This window comes from Panthera onca, chromosome B4, assembly GCF_046562875.1.
Source record: "Panthera onca isolate mPanOnc1 chromosome B4, mPanOnc1 haplotype 2, whole genome shotgun sequence".
Classification (NCBI taxonomy): Eukaryota; Metazoa; Chordata; class Mammalia; order Carnivora; family Felidae; genus Panthera; species Panthera onca.
The window spans coordinates 59,796,987-59,815,283 of record NC_138345.1 but is presented as its reverse complement, the minus strand read 5'-3'; the positions used below and the strand labels follow the sequence as shown (position 1 = coordinate 59,815,283).

General features: G+C 39.1%; 1 long non-coding RNA gene across 4 annotated transcripts in view; it reads right to left on the bottom strand.

Moving 5' to 3' along the window:
• Positions 1-2,081: 2,081 nt before the first annotated feature.
• Positions 2,082-18,297, bottom strand: part of LOC132694591 (uncharacterized) — a 59,511-nt gene continuing 43,295 nt past the window's right edge. For 2 of the 4 annotated variants that reach the window (XR_009617393.3, XR_013556808.2), the window contains exons 4-6: positions 16,407-16,478; positions 9,331-9,931; positions 7,858-8,429 (exon numbers count right to left, since the gene is read on the bottom strand). This is a non-coding gene — a long non-coding RNA (uncharacterized LOC132694591). Of the gene's footprint in view, positions 2,216-7,857; positions 8,430-9,330; positions 9,932-16,406; positions 16,479-18,297 lie in introns of those variants that run through there. The other 2 variants (XR_013556809.2, XR_013556810.2) reach the window with 2 other exon arrangements.

The window sequence follows — 18,297 nt, the reverse complement described above, 5'->3', positions numbered from 1 at the left end:
TGTTCAGGGTCGGTGGAATTTAGATAGTCAGTGAGTTTAGCCAAAACAAACCCCCCCCCAAAAAACCCAAAAAACAAAAAAACAAAAAAACAAAAACACCCCAACCAAACAAACAAAAAACAAAAAACCAACCCTCTCTCTTTTCTTTACAAATGGGTAGAAACTGTTTTTTGTGCATGGAGTGTTTAACTGTGGCAGGGAGTATTTCTGGGCAGGTTCAGTTCAATGGTGAAAAGCATCTGAGCAGCCAGGGCCCCAGAATCTGGCATAAAGAATAAATTCCTGAGAGAAACAATGAAAATCCATTCAAAGGGGGGTATCCATGTAGTATTTGATGAGAAGCATTAAATTGCAGCCAGCTGTCTGGGCCTGAAGGATATTCATTTGCTGATTTTATGGCAAGTATCAAGTGAGCTGAGTTGCCATCTTCCAGATCATAAAATGTGTCATGAAGGATTGGGAAATGAAGTCTGTGCCCAATAGTTGATGTTATCAATTGAATCGGATGAACAACTTTTGGAAATGTGTTGGTTTGACCTAGAAGGAGCACACAAGAAACCAATTTCAACAAATATCAACAAATACCAGTCTTCATTTAAATGTTGAAGGATGTCTTGATGATTGACTTGCTTCACCATATTCATTTTTTGACCTGCTTTGCATAGGAAAGTGGGAATGCATCTATTGATACTCAGTAGATATATGTGTGCATTAGTAGGCCACTTTGTGTTTGGGTACCACATAAGTAGCCCCAGAGATGAGTGAAAGAGACTGACTTCTTTCATCTCTGTTTTTAGCCTTTGATTTGGGATACTGCCTCCATCTACTCAAGAGTCAGTTTCATTTGTCTCAAGCTCAGTCAGACCTTCTTCTACCATTTTCTTTCTCCCTCTTCTCTTCCCTCTTCTTTCCTTCTTAATCTTTCCTCATAATCAGTTAATAGATTTTGCATTTTGGCTTGAGGCTGCTTTAATATATTCATAGAATTTGTTAGTTTCCAAATTTCTTAATTCTTTCAGTCTTAAATTAAGTATGAAGAAAATCTTGAAATTAGTTCATCAAGCAACCAAATCTGGGCTGGGGGCAGCGGGCCCAAATTCCTAAACTGATTGTGTGTGTGTGTGTGTGTGTGTGTGTGTGTGTGGTTAAGAGCTCAATGGGGAAAATTTTTTTTAATGTTTATTTATTTTTGGAGAGAGAGAGAGACAGAGTGTAAGCAGGGGAGGCACAGAGAGGGAGACACAAAACCTGAAGCAGGCTCCAGGCTCTGAGCTGTCAGCACAGAGTCTAATGTGAGGCTCGAACCAATGAACCATGAGATCATGACCTGAGCAGAAGTCAGACACTTAACCAACTGAGTCATCCAGGCTCCCCTAAATGGGGCAATTTTTTTAAAGTTCAGCATATAAAAGTCATATAATTGAACAAAGGTGTAGAAATGAGCTAGTGCTTGCTGTAATTAACTAACTAAATTAAGACATTTAATTTCAAAGAAGCTGGAGAGAAACTGAAGCTCAGCATTGACATGGTGTGGGGTTGTCTGAGAAGGAAGTTAGAGTGACTTATTATCAGAAAAATGGGGATATGCTGCAATACAACAAGGGTAGGTTGCTTTAGATACTGTGGGTAGCTGAGGTGCCTGGGTGGCTCAGTTGGTTGAGCATCCAACTTTTGGCTCAGGTCATGATCTCACAGCTCATGAGTTCGAGCCCTGCACAGGGTTCTGTGCCTGGATCCTGCTTTGGATTCTGTGTCTCCTTCTCTCTCTCTGCCCCTCCCCTGGCTTGCTCTCTGTCTCTCAGAAAATGAAATAAAATAAAAAATGTTAGATATTGTGGGTAGCACCAAGTTGGCAAGATGCGGAGTGTCATGCTACCGGAAAAAGGATACTGAATCTAGAAGAGAGAATAGGGCACTCACTTGATGAACAAAAAGACTTTTTTTAAAGTGAGACCTGAGCATTGCTGCATGTTTCATGAGACTAGTTAACAGTGTGTGTTCTGACTCCTAGGGAGATGACTTCAAACAGGCTCAGATTTCATTAGCCTTACCATTCCTTGATGATAGAAATGCTTACCTGGGTGTGACATGTCCTCAGGTTTTTGAGATTCAGAGTGGAGAGCACATGTTGCCAGAATCCTTCTTGCTTGAAGCAATTCATATTTATTGAAAGACAAACTGGTTGCACTTTGTCTAAATAATGTTTCTGGAAACTCTGTAGTGAATCCAGATAAAATGGTGAGCATCTATTTAATTGAGATGCTTACTTCAAACATAGTAAATGCCCCATAATTAAATATTGTCCATGAAAGTTACCATACAAGTAGGTTTTCATATGAAACAAGTTCTAAGAAAATCATTCTGATGTGGATTATCTTAATCCAGGGATAACAGCTTGTATATCATAAACATTCACCATACACTAGGCATTCTGCTAAGTGAATATTTTATTTTATCTTCACAATAAATATACTAGTATAACTGTTATCCTCAATGTATAAATGATTAAAATGAAATAATAAAATTAAGTAACTATCCAAGGTCATACACATAGTATATTATAGAGCTAGATTTTGAACTCCTGTCTGACTATAGATACTGAATTCTTAATCACAGTACTGCAGGTGTTAACAGTATATCATGAGACAGAAGCTAAATGAAAAATGATGGTCTTAACTTTACCAATAGAAATTGAGTTTGTTAGCAAGGATTTATCTGTGATGGACCATAAGGTTGCAATGTCTTATGATTAGTGTCTTTCTAAAATAATTTAGGAATGATAATAAGTAGACAGAGCATAGTGTAACTGATAGCTTGAAGTTCCTTACAGGACTGTGAAACTTTGACATATCTGAATATTGTATTTAATTTGTATGGGGCATAAGATAATACTGTATTTGTTTGCTGATTTCTTAGGTAGTATATTCTTATTTTTTTTCCTCCTGAAAATGCCTATGTTCCTTGTAGAAATATTGGAAAATACAGAAAATATATGGAAAAGGAAGTTAAAAACTCATAATTTCACTGCAGCTAACATTTAGGTACTCTATTTTAATCTTAATATTTTAACCAACATTTGCTGGTTACTGCTTGTTACTATAAAGATTCACTGAAAAATAGAGCAAATAGAAAATTAACCAACTGCTACAAACTTGCCTTGTATACTGTTAATGTCATAAGAGGTCTCATATCTTTTTTAATGTTTATTTATTTTTGGGAGAGAGCACAACGGGGGGAAGGGCAGAGAGAGGGAGACAGAGGATCCAAAGCAGGCTCCGTGCTGACAGCAAAGAACCTGATGTGGGACTCAAACTCAGGAACTACAAGATCATGACCTGAGCCAAAGTTGGACACTTCACAGACTGACCACCCAGGTGCCCCAGTAGTCCCATATCTTGCTGTGAATACGTTTTTGGAGTTATGTGGGTGATTTAACACCATTTCAGTAGAATCCAGGTTAAACACCATGTTGCCTGGAAAAGGTTTGCTAGTTCTTAAAAATTTGCTGTGAGCTAAATATTCTCTGCCTGAGTACCAGTGAGTAAGAACATGCTTTATAATCTTTGAGCTCATACCTTCTGGTACCTAGAGGACTTTGCAAGTTTGGGAAGCTCAGAAAGGAAGGAAACAGATAAATCATGTAACTGAGTAAATGATGAGGTCTCCTTAGAATAAGGTTGGGTTTTCATAATCATATCACATGTCGAGTCAGATGTGCCATCCCCTACAAAGTTTGTGTTTACGCTCATGCCAAGAGGTAAAATTGTTTCCATAGGAATGGGGAATGAATGAATCTGGTGACAAACTGTAGGAGTCTCTAACATATGTTTATGCTCATGAAGATGCTTTTGTTTTAGCTGACTTGACAGGTGCAACTGGCTGAACTCAAGGGGAAAATGCGAGGCTGCCAATGTCTCCCTTGCTGATGCTGAAAGAGTCAAGAAACTGTAAGATGACTGTACAGATCTTTCCAGGTAGGCTGGAACAGGGCCACTCCAGTTGCTGAGAAATGTTGTCATTGAAGATAGTCCTTCTGAAAGTGTGGCTCTATTTTGCATTACTTCCTGAGAGATAGAGGACCCAAGAAAAATGAGGGTACTTGGAGAAGGCAAGTAGGGCTTGTGAATGCCAAGCTTGATTAATCGATTCTGAGACAAGGTCAGATAAAACAGGAGGCTTTTGTCCTTTTATTCTGTGCATCAGGGTGTGCTCCTTTATTGCCTATTCTGTAAAGTCTAGTTTTTTTTTTTTTAAATAACATTGACACTGTGGAAGTTCTACTCTGAAGGAAGTCAACATTTGTGAGTGAAGTAGCTATTAATAGAAGGAATAACCTTCTAGGTTTGTTGTCAAGGTCATTTCCTTTAAGAGATTTTGTGACACCAACGTGTGTAGTGGGCTTTTAATCTCCACGTACCTTAGTGTATTTAGAATAAGGTCAGGATCAGGGTTAGGAGCAAACTGTCTTAAGGGAGCAAATAAACTAGGAATTGATGATGCCTCATCTTCAGGGATCTAGTGAAGCAGAGAAAGGTGGGTAATGAAACAGAAAGGCTTGCTTGGTTTTGTTGACATTTCACTGATGTGATTGAGATAGCCCCTAACTGTCTCGGTCTTCTTCTTTGAGATTTGTAAAGTAATATCCAGACTTCTATCTTAAAATATAATATTTGGGGAAGATACTTACAGGAAGCATGATATTGAAAAACTTGTATTAGCTCAGTCAGTAACGTAGAAACCTCATATTCCACAGTCTCTGCTAACCAGTGGAATTCTAAAGAGTGACCTTATAAAGGAAAGGCATGCCTAGGATCTTCAGCCAAGACTGGAGGTTTCCACAGGTGCTTGTTTATCTTGCTTGTGAATGGACTCATAGTCACTAAGGAAGGATCCAAGTGAAATAGTCTGCCAGTGCATATACCAAAAAAGAGACGCTCTTGAACACTAAGACTTTCAGTAGCTGCTTTAACAGTAATTTCAGCTATAATGGTGGAAAACTCCCTTGAGTCTCCTTGAGTCCTAATGCTGAAGATTTAAAAGAATAACACAGCATGGATTATTGCTTTATTAGCAATCCCTTAATTTTATGTAGTTCTTCAGAGTATCCATAGTATTCTCACATACATCATCTCATTGCTACCTCTGATAACGAGGAGGGAAGGAATGGCAATTATTATAATCCTTAGTTTGTGGTTGAAAAACTCATTCAAAGTGGCTAATTAAAATGCCCAAAGACACAGAGTAAGAGCCTGATCCACATTTCAGGTGTCCTGACTTCAAACTGGAAGGTAGGGATTTTAGTGGAAAAGTTGTGGGTTTTGGAGTTAGAAAGTTTATAAGTTCAGTTTGTCACTTAGACTAGTTATATGCTTTTGAGTTATTTAACTGATCTGAGCCTCAGTTTTTTTTTCAATATATGAAATTTATTGTCAAATTGGTTTCCATACAACACCCAGTGCTCATCCCAAAAGGTGCCCTCCTCACTACCCATCACCCACCCTGAGCCTCAGTTTTTAAAAATAAAATAGGTAAAATAACATTTTCCTTGCAGACATATTTTGAATATTAATTGATATAAGGTAATTTGCCAGTTTCCTGGCACCCAGATAAGACCTTTACTCTACCGTGCCTTTCCTGTTCCTTTCTTTCCTTTTCCCTTTCCCGGGACCTTTCTTATCTTTCTCCTCCCTGTTTTCTTCCCTGTGTCCTTCTCTTCACCTTACTTGTGTCTTTTCTCCCTTGCACCCTTCCTTTTATCTTTCTGTATCCTCTTCTTTCCATCCTTCCCATCACTTTGCTTTGCTATATTTCTTCTTTTTAATTTTTATTAAAAATTTTTTTTCAAGTTTGTTTTTGAGGGGGGTGGGGTGGGGAGAGGGCACAGAGAGAGAGGGAGACACAGAATGTGAAACAGGCTCCAGGCTCTGAGCTGTCAGCACAGAGCCTGATGTGAGGCTCAAACTCTAAACGGTGAGATCATGACCTGGGCTGAAGTTGGACACCCAACTGACTGAGCCACCCAGGTGCCCCTATGTTATATTTCTTTATCTCATATTTTTTGCATCTAGACCAACAGGGGATCTCCTTTTAGATGGCAGTACTGGTTAGTGGTCACTGAAGTTACTAAATGTGTTGTCTCTCTCTCTTTTTTTTTAATGTTTATTTATTTATTTTGAGAGAGAGAGAGACAGAGACAGAGACAGAGACAGAGAGAGAGTATGTGCATGCATGTGAGCAGGAGGAGGGGCAGAGAGAGAATCCCATGGACTGTGAGATCATGACCTCAGCTGAAATCAAGAGTCAGATGCTTAACCGCTCTAGCCAACCAGGTGCTTCGCTCAGTGTGGTTTTTTAAGTAGAAGCGCCCATGGTTGGGTTTCAGTTCAGAGTTGAGTCATGATGCTGACGTCTAGAAGATCTTGGCTATGCTGAGTGGAAATTCAAGCAGTGACTCTCACAGATCCCAAAAGCCTTTGAGGGGGGGATAGCACCAGTTTAATACTGAAATGAGCAGGCTTGCTAAACCAAAAGATTAAGTATAAAAAAGTGTAAAAATTATTCTAGATCTTTTAAGAATAGGAACATGTTATTTATTTTTAGAGTCGAATGAACGGATTATATTTGTGATACATTCTTAAGGCTTCCACTTCCTCCCTTCATCTCCAAGACTTTCAAACGTGGTAACTGTTATGGAGCCCACAAACCTTGTAAGGTCCCGGCTCTGCTAACTTCTCCAGCCTCATTTCCTGCCACTCCCCAACTTGTGCTGTGTTCCAGCAATACCAAATTTTATGTGGTTTCCTAAACACACAAGGTTTGTTGTAACTGTTGGTTTTTGTACCGATTCAACAGGTCCATACCTGTAAATCATTCCAATGGTTTTTGTAACCATGAAACAAGTCCTTCTTTGAACCTAGAGTGTCTTTCCTCCTTTCCCAGTTAGCTAGCTGCTTCAACTTTAAAAATCCGTCACGGGCATTACTTCATCCAGAAAGTTTTTGCCAGCATCCTTCCCCAAATTGAACTAAGCTACTAATTTAGCCTCTATATCTAATATATGGTGCTGTAACTGCACACATTACTCTATATTCTAATTTTTTAGTTATCATTTTTTACATTTTTGCATACCCTTCTGGACTATTAGACTGAGTTCCTTAGTGGCAATTTATTCATATTATCTCCTACTCCTAGTTCAGGGATCTGGCAAATAGTGGCCACTCACCAAATCCTTATCTAATGAATGAATAAATAAATGAAAAAAAACAATGAAAAAAAAGATGCAATAATATATGTGGAAGCACTTTACAAATTGTGAGTTGCTATGTCGGAGTTAGTGTTATTGGCCTGAACTATAATCTTCGTAGTTTTGCATAAAAATCCTTTTAGAAATTAAAAGCAACTTTGCAGAGATAACCTTCAAAAATTTAGGTTAAGTGGAATAGCAAATGACATGGTTATTTCCACATTGGAAAATTATTTGAAGAAAATAAAAAATAATCGAAATGTAGAACTGTTTTTTTAATCAATTTTTCATAGATACTGCATGAGCACAATATAAAATTCACAGTGTACTTTAAAAAAAATGTTTATTTTTGAGAGGGCCAGGGAGGGACAGAAAGAGAGGCAGACAGAAGATCTGAAGTGGGCTCTTTGCTGACGGCAGCAACTCCAATTTGGGGCCCGAACTCACGAACCATGAAATCATGACTCGAGCTGAAGTCGGGCACTTAACTAACTGAGCCCCCAGGCGCTCCTTTTTTAACCCCCTCACACTGGTTGCCCAACTTCCAGTTTCTCTTCCTTACTGCTACCATAATATTGAGACATATTCTGTGCTTATAAGGCATGCATGTATACAGGACACTGCCTTTTGAAAGAGAAAAAGAGAAAAGACTGCTTTCAATTAATGCATGGTCCCTGAGTGTAAAGTAAAATGACATGAAAAATAAAAGTTAAGTTCTCAAGATTTCATTTATTTCAGGAGGTTGTTTTCCAATTCCATAAATTTCCACAATAAACTTTGCTTTAAGATTCCAGTGAAATGTCTCTTCTTCTTCCCATTTGTGATGGTCTTCTGTTCCTCACTCTTTCTCTAATCTAAGATTTTACTTCTCCAAAGCCTGCCTGGTTCTTTTGACGAAGTCCATAAGGTGAGCACCACACGGAACTGCCCTGCTACTTTTGAATGAAGACACTTGCCCATTTGGAGAAGAAAACAAGCTTTCTCCCCTTACTTCATTCCTAGCCAGCACATGAAGGGTAAAGATGATGGGGGCTATTTGTGTTCACTAGAAACAAAGATCTCCAGACACCAGCACCACGATTTGATGATCTCTTCCGTCATCTTCTAAAGGCAGTCCTTGCAAGGTCTTCGTAGGAGAACCAAATTCCAGCCATCTTGGAAGTTTGATGCTGTGAACGAGTGTAACCTGTTCAATTACACGTGAAACAGTGTCTGAACTTGCCAATAGGAAGAGGTTTTAAACTTGCTTGCTCTGTCCCTCTGGCAGAGCCTTGGTACCAAGAGTTAAAAGTCTATATTGAGGTCTTTGTCAAGTTTAATCATAAACAGTTTTTTTAAACCCTAAAAAAAAACATTCTTTCATCTTAGGCTTATAAAGTCCTTAAGAAAAAACACAAACTTTGAGTACAAATCACAAAATAATCATTAAACTCATTAAAATACTTTGCTAAAGGGGTGCCTGGGTGGCTCATCAGTGAAGCGTCCGACTTTGGCTCAGGTCATGATCTCACAGTTCATAGGTTCAATCCCCCTGTTGGGCTCTGTGCTGACAGCTCAGAGTCTGGAGCCTGCTTCGGATTCTGTGTCATCCTCTCTCTCTGTGCCTCCCCTGCTTGCACTCTCTCTCTCAAAAATAAATAAATATTTAAAAAAATTAAAAAAAATCTTGGCTAAGTATTTCACCAAAAAAAGTTTTTTAAATTACCATATATATATATATATATATATATACATATATATATAATACAGTATAGTAATTATATATATAACTATATATTATATGTAATATATATGACATATATAACTATAACTAGCAACTAGTTAATATGACTAACAATTAAGATGTGTCAAAAAATGCTGTATTCTATTAAATTAGAATGTTGAATTATTTTTCTTCTCAGACTGGTTTCCTCGTAGTAGATTGTTATTTATCAGCCTTTAAAAATAGTTTAATTTTCTTAGTGCTCTGAGACACCTACATATAAATTATTAAAGGGATCAAGTTGGAAAATTTTTGCCCTATTTATTTTTAGTATCTATAAAGAAACAATGCTGAGCAGATAAGTAAGAGCTACTTAGATGCTTACCTGAAATTGACTCGTTTTCCCTTGGAAGGCATATGGAGAAATTGGATGATTATCCAATAATAGCAACTGCATCTGGCATGCCATGAAGAACTCAGATCTCTTCATATGAAGGGTGCCCAGTCACAGTCAGCATATTCATAGACACAGATGTCACAACCAGCACAAGATTTGGTATCACTGAAACTCTTCTGATCCAACCGAGGAACAAATGGGTACCGGCATTGTTTTCCACACCTTTCTTGCTGGTATCCATTGCCTTGGTATAGTTAACTCCAGTTGGGTAACTGGATTTCACTGTACTGAACTTCAGACCATTGCAAAACAAAAGCAGCAACATTGGAGTTCAACCCATGCGTACTTCTTGGGAAGGGGGAAATAGATTTTATCTATCTTCAGAGAAATATTTAAGGTTTAGAATCGCTTTGTTTTTATATATCATTCACATCAATTAATGGAGAATTAAAATAAAAATTCTACTATCTCAAAACATTGACTGCTCTGTGGTGACTGTCAGAGGAGTAAGAGAGGGAGACTACTGACGCATTCTGATGTAGCATTCACTTTGCACTGCTTCCTGTCATGACCTCCATCCAGCTCTGCCCTAAGATTAATACGGGACTCTTAAAAGAATGAATTAATGTAACAATACAGTAAAAACAAAACAAAACAAAACAAAACAGAAACACAAAACAACAACAACAACAAAAAGCCCTTTTCAGAGACAGCTTTATCCCATTTTCATCCCTGTAATAGACACCAGCATCTCTGTCCCTCTTTTGGTCATAACACTCTCCCTTTGGGAAAATTTCCCTCTCCCACCTTATGATGATCTGATATAGCTGTCAATCACAGTGACTCAGCTCTGTGGCCAAAGGGGTGAGCGACTGACTCAGGCTTGGTCAATCATGATACTCAGTGCCTCTTGCCACAGGGAAAGACCAGGTTTGGGTAGGAGACCTGGGCTCGGTTTATCAGAATCTTTTCCTGTTTTCTGGGATTTTATACGGAAATGCTGGGACATAAAATCTCTCACTTTGCTCTAGAGTTGCTATGTCAACCTTCAGCTACCTACTCTACTCCTTCCACTCCCCCTCCCTCTCAATCCTCTCTCAGCACCCCAGTTCAGCTCAGAACAGCTCAGTTGTATACAGGCACTCTTGAAAATGTCAAATAATCCATGGTGCAAGCCACCAATTTATTCCTTTTCAGTTCCTATATCTATTCTGTGCTAATGGATTGCTGTTTATAGCATTTCTTTATTATGGTGAGCACAATGCCAGTAGAGGGGACGGGAGAGACGCTGCAGGAAGAAGGAGGCTTCTGGTGTCAGTGCGCTATGATTTTCTTTGTTAAACTCCTGCTTAAAGGTGCATCAATGTTGTGTAGAGGGGGATATCTGGAGACACTCTGCACCAGCCATACACCATCCCTTGGTGATCTTGCAGTGAGGTCCAGGCCAAATTGACCACTTCACGACTCTTTGACATCAACGCTGGGTTGTTCCAGACCTCCTGTCAGCAGTGGCAGCTGGACTCTCTCTGTGCACCATCCGACCAGCCTTGGCTCATCTGTGCCCTAGAGGGTTGTTGCCCACAGCCTAATAGCTGCGGATCAGCTTTGGCTCAGGCAACCCAGCAAACTTCCCTGCTATTCCATGGGGGTAACCATACCTTCTCTAATGAGGTCTAAAACCCAGGCTTGGGGAGTGGGCCTTCCTCCAAGTTTTCCCTTCCTTGGACACTGTCCAACAGCCTAGGTATCCTTTTGAGTTCTCTTTACATCTTTTTTTTTTAAACTTAGTTTTTAACTTATTACTTTTTATTTTCTTAGAGAGAGAGCATGCGAAGACAAGAGGGAGAGAAGGGTGGAGGGAGAGAGAGAGAGGGAGAATCTCAAGCAGGCTCCATGCTCAGCGAGGAGCCCAATGGAAGGCTTGATTCCAGGCCCCTGAGGTCATGACCTGAGCCAAATCAAGAATTGGACACTCAACCAACTGAGTCACCCAGACTCCCCTCTTTTTACATCTTTTAAAGTAGTTACTCTCCTATTCTAGTTTAATAATAACTCTTTATATATAACCTCCTCTGTTCAAATTAGTGTGTGTTTTCTATTTCCCGATTAGATCCAGACTGATTAACCTGTACTTTGTTTTTTAATTTTTACTAAATCCAGTTGATTTTTTTTTAAAGTAAGCTTTATACCCAACATGGGGCTTGAACTCACAACCCCGAGATCAAGAGTTGCATGCTATACTGACTGAGCCAGGCAGGCACTCCCTAGCCTGTTATTCTTTTTTTTTTTTTTTTTAAATTTTTTAAATGTTTATTTATTTTTGAGAGAAAGGGCCAAGTGTGTGCAGGGGAGGGGCAGAGAGAGAGAGGGAGATATGAAATCTGAAGCAGGCCCCAACCCCAAGCTGTCAGCAGAGCCTGAAGCGAAGCTCGAACTCACGAACTGTGAGATCATGACCTGAGCCCAGGCTCAACCAACTGAGCCACCCAGGCGCCCCTAGCCAGTTATTCTTAGTACTACTTTTAGTTTCTGCAATTGGTTTGGCTCTTTTTTTTTTTTTTTTTTTACCTCTACTTTGTTAATGTTTATATTATTATTCTACCTCTGTAAAATGGGAGAAGCAATGCCTGCCCTATGTGTTATCATGCATAAGAGAGAGTTTGTAAATTATAAAGTGATATTTTATGTTTGTTCTGTTTATTATCTAACAGTGGTTCTTTATCTTCCTGGATTTTCTTTCTCCTCACCCTCTGTCTGAACATTTTTAGGAGTTCTTAACTTTTGCCTTCCCCCTATACCCTTGCTTCCTATAGCTTCATCTCAATCCCCTGCTGGAACTCTGGGTGCATATCTCCATTAATACCACCAGTTATTCTCCACTGTCTAGATGCTGGAAGATAATGTCCTAAATGTTAAATTTGACATTCAAGGCCTCATTCATTCAACATACACGAAGGCCTATAATATGCAAGGCACTGTTCCAGATGCTGGACATACAGAAGTAAATAAGGTAGACAAAATGACTAATTTATGGAGTTCATATTCCACGATTTCACCATAATCTATCCTTTCAGACTTATCTCCCTTCCTTAACTTGTGCCCCACAGGAATGTGAATATCTCATGGTTAATTTCCTGCCCCTCTATCAAGTATCATACTTGAAATGATTTCCATCTTCTCTGTCCATCCAAACCCTATGCTTTCTTCAAGACCAGTTTAAACCTATCCATGAGTCACTAGACACTTCTTATAAGAGTTCACGACTTTTCCCCATAGCAACTTATCTGAGAGATCAAATATGTTCTTTTGTAACAGCGGCTCAGTATGCATCTATTCTCAATGGGTGAAGAAAGAGTTTGTACCAGAACCTCAGCATATGGATGTGGGGACCTGTATAATCTGAAGAATCTCCTTAGCCATAGAGGAATATAACTCCTTTCCAAAGGAGAATGACTGGTCTAACCTTATGCTTCTCCATTAAATGTGTGCTGTTTTGAAACCATTTTCATTATTCAAATTCTTTTCTTTTAATTTTATTTTCTTTAATTTACATCCAAATTAGTTAGCATATAGTGCAACAATGACTTCAGGAGTAGATTCCTTAGTTCCCCTTACCCATTTAGCCCACCCCTCCTCCCACAACCCCTCCAGTAACCCTCAGTTTGTTCTCCATATTTATGAGTCTCTTATACTTTGTCTCCCTCCCTCTTTTTATATTATTTTTGCTTCCCTTCCCTTATGTTCATCTGTTTTGTCTCTTAAAGTCCTCATACGAATGAAGTCATATGATATTTGTCTTTCTCTGACTGACTAATTTCACTTAGCATCATACCCTCCAGTTCCATTAGCGTAGTTGCAAATGGCAAGATTTCATTGTTTTTGATTGCCAAGTAATACTCCATTGTATATATATACCACTTCTTCTTTATCCATTCATCCATCAATGGACATTTGGGCTCTTTCCATACTTTGGCTATTGTTGCTAGTGCTGCTATAAACATTGGGGTGCATGTGTCCCTTCAAAACAGCACACCTGTATCCCTTGGATAAATACCTAGTAGTGCAATTGCTGGGTCGTAGGGTAGCTCTATTTTTAGTTTTTTGAGGAATCTTTATACTGTTTTCTAGAGTGGCTGTACCAGCTTGCATTCCCACCAACAATACAAAAGAGAACCTCTTTCTCCGCATCCTCGCCAACATCTGTTGTTGCCTGAGTTGTTAATGTTAGCCATTCTGACAGGTATGAGGTGGTATCTCATTGTGGTTTTGATTTGTATTTCCCTGATGATGAGTGATGTTGAGCATTTTTTCATGTGTCGGTTGGCCATCTGGATGTCTTCTTTGGAGAAGTGTCTATTCATGTCTTTTGCCCATTTCTTCACTGGATTATTTGTTTTTTGGATGTTGAGTTTGATAAGCTCTTTATAGATTTTGGATACTAACCCTTTATCTGATATGTCATTTGCAAATATCTTCTCCCACTCCATCGGTTGCCTTTTGGTTTTGCTGATTGTTTCCTTTGCTGTGCAGAAGCTTTTTATTTTGATGAGGTCCCAGCAGTTTATTTTTGCTTTTGTTTCCCTTGCCTCTGGAGATGTGTTGAGTAAGAAGTTCCTGTGGCCAACATCAAAGAGGTTTTTGCTTGCTTTCTCCTCGAGGATTTTGATGGCTTCCTGTCTTACGTTTAGATCTTTCATCCATTTTGAGTTTATTTTTGTGTATGGTGTAAGAAAGTGGTCCAGGTTCATTCTTCTGCATGTCGCTGTCCCGTTTCCCCAGCACCACTTGCTGAAGAGACTGTCTTTATTCCACTGGATATTCTTTCCTGCTTTGTCAAAGATTAGTTGCCCATACATTTTGTAGGTCCATTTCTGTGTTCTCTATTTTGTTGCATTAATCTGAGTGTCTGTTCTTGTGCCAGTACCATACTGTCTTGATGATTACAGCTTTCTAGTATAGCTTGAAGTCTGGGATTGTGATGCCTCCTGCTTTGGTTTTCTTTTTCAAGATTGCTTTGGCTATTCGGGGTCTTTTCTGGTTCCATACAAATTTTAGGATTGTTTTAGCTCTGTGAAGAATGCTGGTGTTATTTTGATAGGGATTGCATTGAATATGTAGATCGCTTTGGGTAGTATCGACATTTGAACAATATTTGTTCTTCCTATCCAGGAGCATGGAATCTTTTTCCATTTTTTTATGCCTTCCTCAATTTCTTTCATAAGCTTTCTATAGTTTTCAGTGTATAGATTTTTCACCTCTTTGTTTAGATTTATTCCTAGGTATTTTAGGGTTTTTGGTGCAACTGTAAATGGGATTGATTCCTTGATTTCTCTTTCTGTTGCTTCATTGTCAGTGTATAGGAATGCAACCGATTTCTGTGCATTGATTTTATATCCTGCCACTTTGCTGAAGTCATGAATCAATTCTAGCAGTTTTTTGGTGGAATCTTTTGGGCTTTCCATATAGAATATCATGTCATCTGCGATGAGTGAAAGTTTGACTTCCTCCTGGCTGATTTGGATGCCTTTTATTTCTTTGTGTTGTCTGATTGCAGAGGCTAAGACTTCCAAGACTATGTTGAATAACAGTGGTGAGAGTGGACATCTCTGTCTTGTTCCTGACCTTACGGGGAAAGCTTTCAGTTTTTCCCCATTGAGAATGATATTAGTGTTGGGTCGTTCATATATGGCTTTTATGATCTTGAGGTTTGATCGTTCTACCCCTACTTTCTTGAGGGTTTTTATCAAGCAATGATGCTGTATTTTGTCAAATGCTTTCTCTGCATCTATTGAGAGGATCATATGGTTCTTGTCCTTTCTTTTATTGATGTGATGAATCACGTTAATTGTTTTGCGGATATTGAACCAGCCCTGCTTCCCAGGTATAAATCCCACTTGGTCGTGGTGAATGATTTTTTTAATGCATTGTTGGAGCTAGTTGGCTAATACCTTGTTGAGGATTTTTGCATCCATGTTCATCAGGGAAATTGGTCTATAGTTCTCCTTTTTAGTGGGGTCTCTGTCTGGTTTTGGAATCAAGGTAATGCTGGCTTCATAGAAAGAGTTTGGAAGTTTTCCTTCCATTTCTATTTTTTGGAACAGCTTCAAGAGAACAGGTGTTAACTCTTCCTTAAATGTTTGGTAGAATTCCCCTGGAATCAGTATTCAAATTCTTTGGCCTCATCTCTTTAAATAAATGGTAATGCATGAGAAAGAAGTCAGTGGGTCTACTACTTCTTGACAGTCGTCCTTGCCCACAATTCATGGTTGTGTGTACAGATGGTCCCCAACTTATGATGGTTTGATTTACAATGGTTCAACTTTATGATGGTTTGAAAGCCGTATGCAGTCCATAGAAACCATACTTTGAGGGGCTCCTGGGTGGCTCAGTTGGTTAAGCCTCCGACTCTTGATTTCACCTCAGGTGATCACATGATTTATGAGTTTGAGCCCAGCATTGGGGTCTGTGCTGCTGGTGTGGAGCCTGCTTGGGATCCCCTCTCTCCCTCTCTCTCTGCCCTTCCCCTGCTTGTGCGCCATCTCTGTCTCTCTCAAAAGAAATAAATAAAACTTAATAAAAAAAAAGAAACCATACTTTGAATTTAGAATCTGGATCTTTTCCCAGGCTATGCAGTGTGACCCTGTCTCATGATTTCAGACAGCAGCAGCCGCAGGTCCCGGTCATGAGGGTAAACAACTGCTTCACTTATGCAACCACTCGTACCGTACAACCATTTCAATGCAACACGCAATACATTACATGAGACAGTCAACACTTTATTATGAAATGGGCTTTGTATTAGATGATTTTCCCAACTGTAGGTTAATGTAAGTGTTCCGATCACGTTTAAGGTGGGCTAGGCTACGCTACGACGTAAGGCAGGTTAAGTGTATTAAATGCACTTTTGACGTACAATCTTTTCAAGTTACAATGGGTTTGTCAGGTCATAACCCCATTATAAATCGAGGAAAATCTGTATTACACACAGAATGTCAAGAAATGTTGAAATGATTATTGGTTTTATTTATAAATTGCAAATACATATATGTTTATATATTACTCACCTTAACAACTATTGTCAGTGCTCTCCATATTTCCTCCAAAGGATTCCTGGGCCCATTCCTTGGTCTTGTGCACTAAATTTCAGAGGAAAAAATCAAGGTTACACTTGAGTATAAGAGTTAAAGCTATAAAACTTCTAGAGAAAACTTAGGGAACACCTTTATGACCTTGCATTAGGCAAAGAATTTTTAAATAGGATACAAAAAGCACATAATTACTAAAATGGCTAAAAAAATTTAAGTTGACAATACCAAGTGCTGGCAATGATGTGGCAAAATTGGAACTCTCATACATTGCTCATGGAGTTGCAAAATGGCACAGGCAATTTGAAAAATACACTGACAGTTTCTTACAAAGCTAATCACATACTTACAGAATTTTTCAAGTATATAGCTTATTATTATTATTAGTGGCAATATAAGAATACAGAACTCTAAATTTGAAGCTACCTTAAAGATTAACATGTTGCTTTTCAATGAGACAATCTTACAGTACCTCTCACTGTATTTTTTCCTGCATTTAAATCGTCACCTAGCTGTCTCTTTTTCACCTCATTTGTCTCCTGTAAAGAAACATTCCCATTCTTTAAGCCTTTTAGTTACTTATCTTATATCCTCTTTAATTTCTCCTACATTCTTTCAGATGAGGAGAGAAAAAGTCGACACTAAGGAGAGGTTTCATCTTGTCTAAATATAAAAAGACCATTTCAGTAAGATGATTACTAGGGAAAGAATGTAATAAAGTACTAGCAACATGTTTGAAGCTGCCTTTGGAAAATTAGCCACCCCTGCCCTTTCCCCCTGTCTGCTGGGGCTCTGAGGTTCGTCTTTGAACTCCCTATGAATACAATGATGGTGCCAGGAAGGAATGAAAGGGAATGTGGATCTGGACAAATTGCCATTTGCTTCACTGTAGCATCTTGGAGATAATGACCCAAGAAAGTTAGAATCCATCATTCTGATGAGTCTGGGAAATAGAAAGCTCCCTCCAGTCGACAGTTTGTACTCTTCTCGTTAGGTATTTAAAATTGTAATACAGAATAGGTCAGTCAGAGAAAGACAAATACCGTATGATTTCATTCAGATGTGGAGTTTAAGAAACAAAACAAATGAGCAAAGGGAGAGAGAGAGAGACAAACCAAGAAATAGACTCTTTTATTTTTTTAATGTTTATTTATTCTTGAGACAGAGACAGAGTGTGAACGGGGGAGGGGCAGAGAGAGAGGGAGACACAGAATGTGAAACAGGCTCCAGGCTCTGAGCTGTCAGCACAGAGCCTAATGCAGGGCTCGAAGCCACCAACTGTGAGATCATGACCTGAGCCGAAGTCGGACACTTAACCAACTGAGCCACCCAGGCGCCCCGTCCAAGAAACAGACTCTTAACTACAGAGAACAAACTGATGGTTACCAGAGGGGAGGGGGTGGGGGGATGGGTGAAATTGGTGATGGGGATTAAGGCATGCACTTGATGAGCACCGGATGATGTATGCAATTGTCAAATCACTATATTGTACACCTGAAACAAACATAACGCTGTGTGTTAAATATACCAGATTCAAAATTTTTAAAAAATTAGGTTTTACCCAAAGAATGGTAAATGGAAAGTGGTAGAATGTTTTCGAATTGGAGGGAGTTAGATCTGGGTTCTTGTCCCTAATGCAATTAACCAGCTGGGACACCTAGGGAAAATCATTTCGTTTCTCTGGGTTTCAGATTTTCAGTTGTTAAGTGAAGAAGGGTCAGACTCAAAACTCCCTATGGTGCCTTTCAGGTCTTGCATTTCATGAGTTAGAGGTGTCATGAACATTACTAGAGTGAATTGTTCTCCTTTGTGGCAATCTTAAGAGCATTAACAGAAGTAACTACTCTTGCTTACTTGGGTCTCAAGAGGG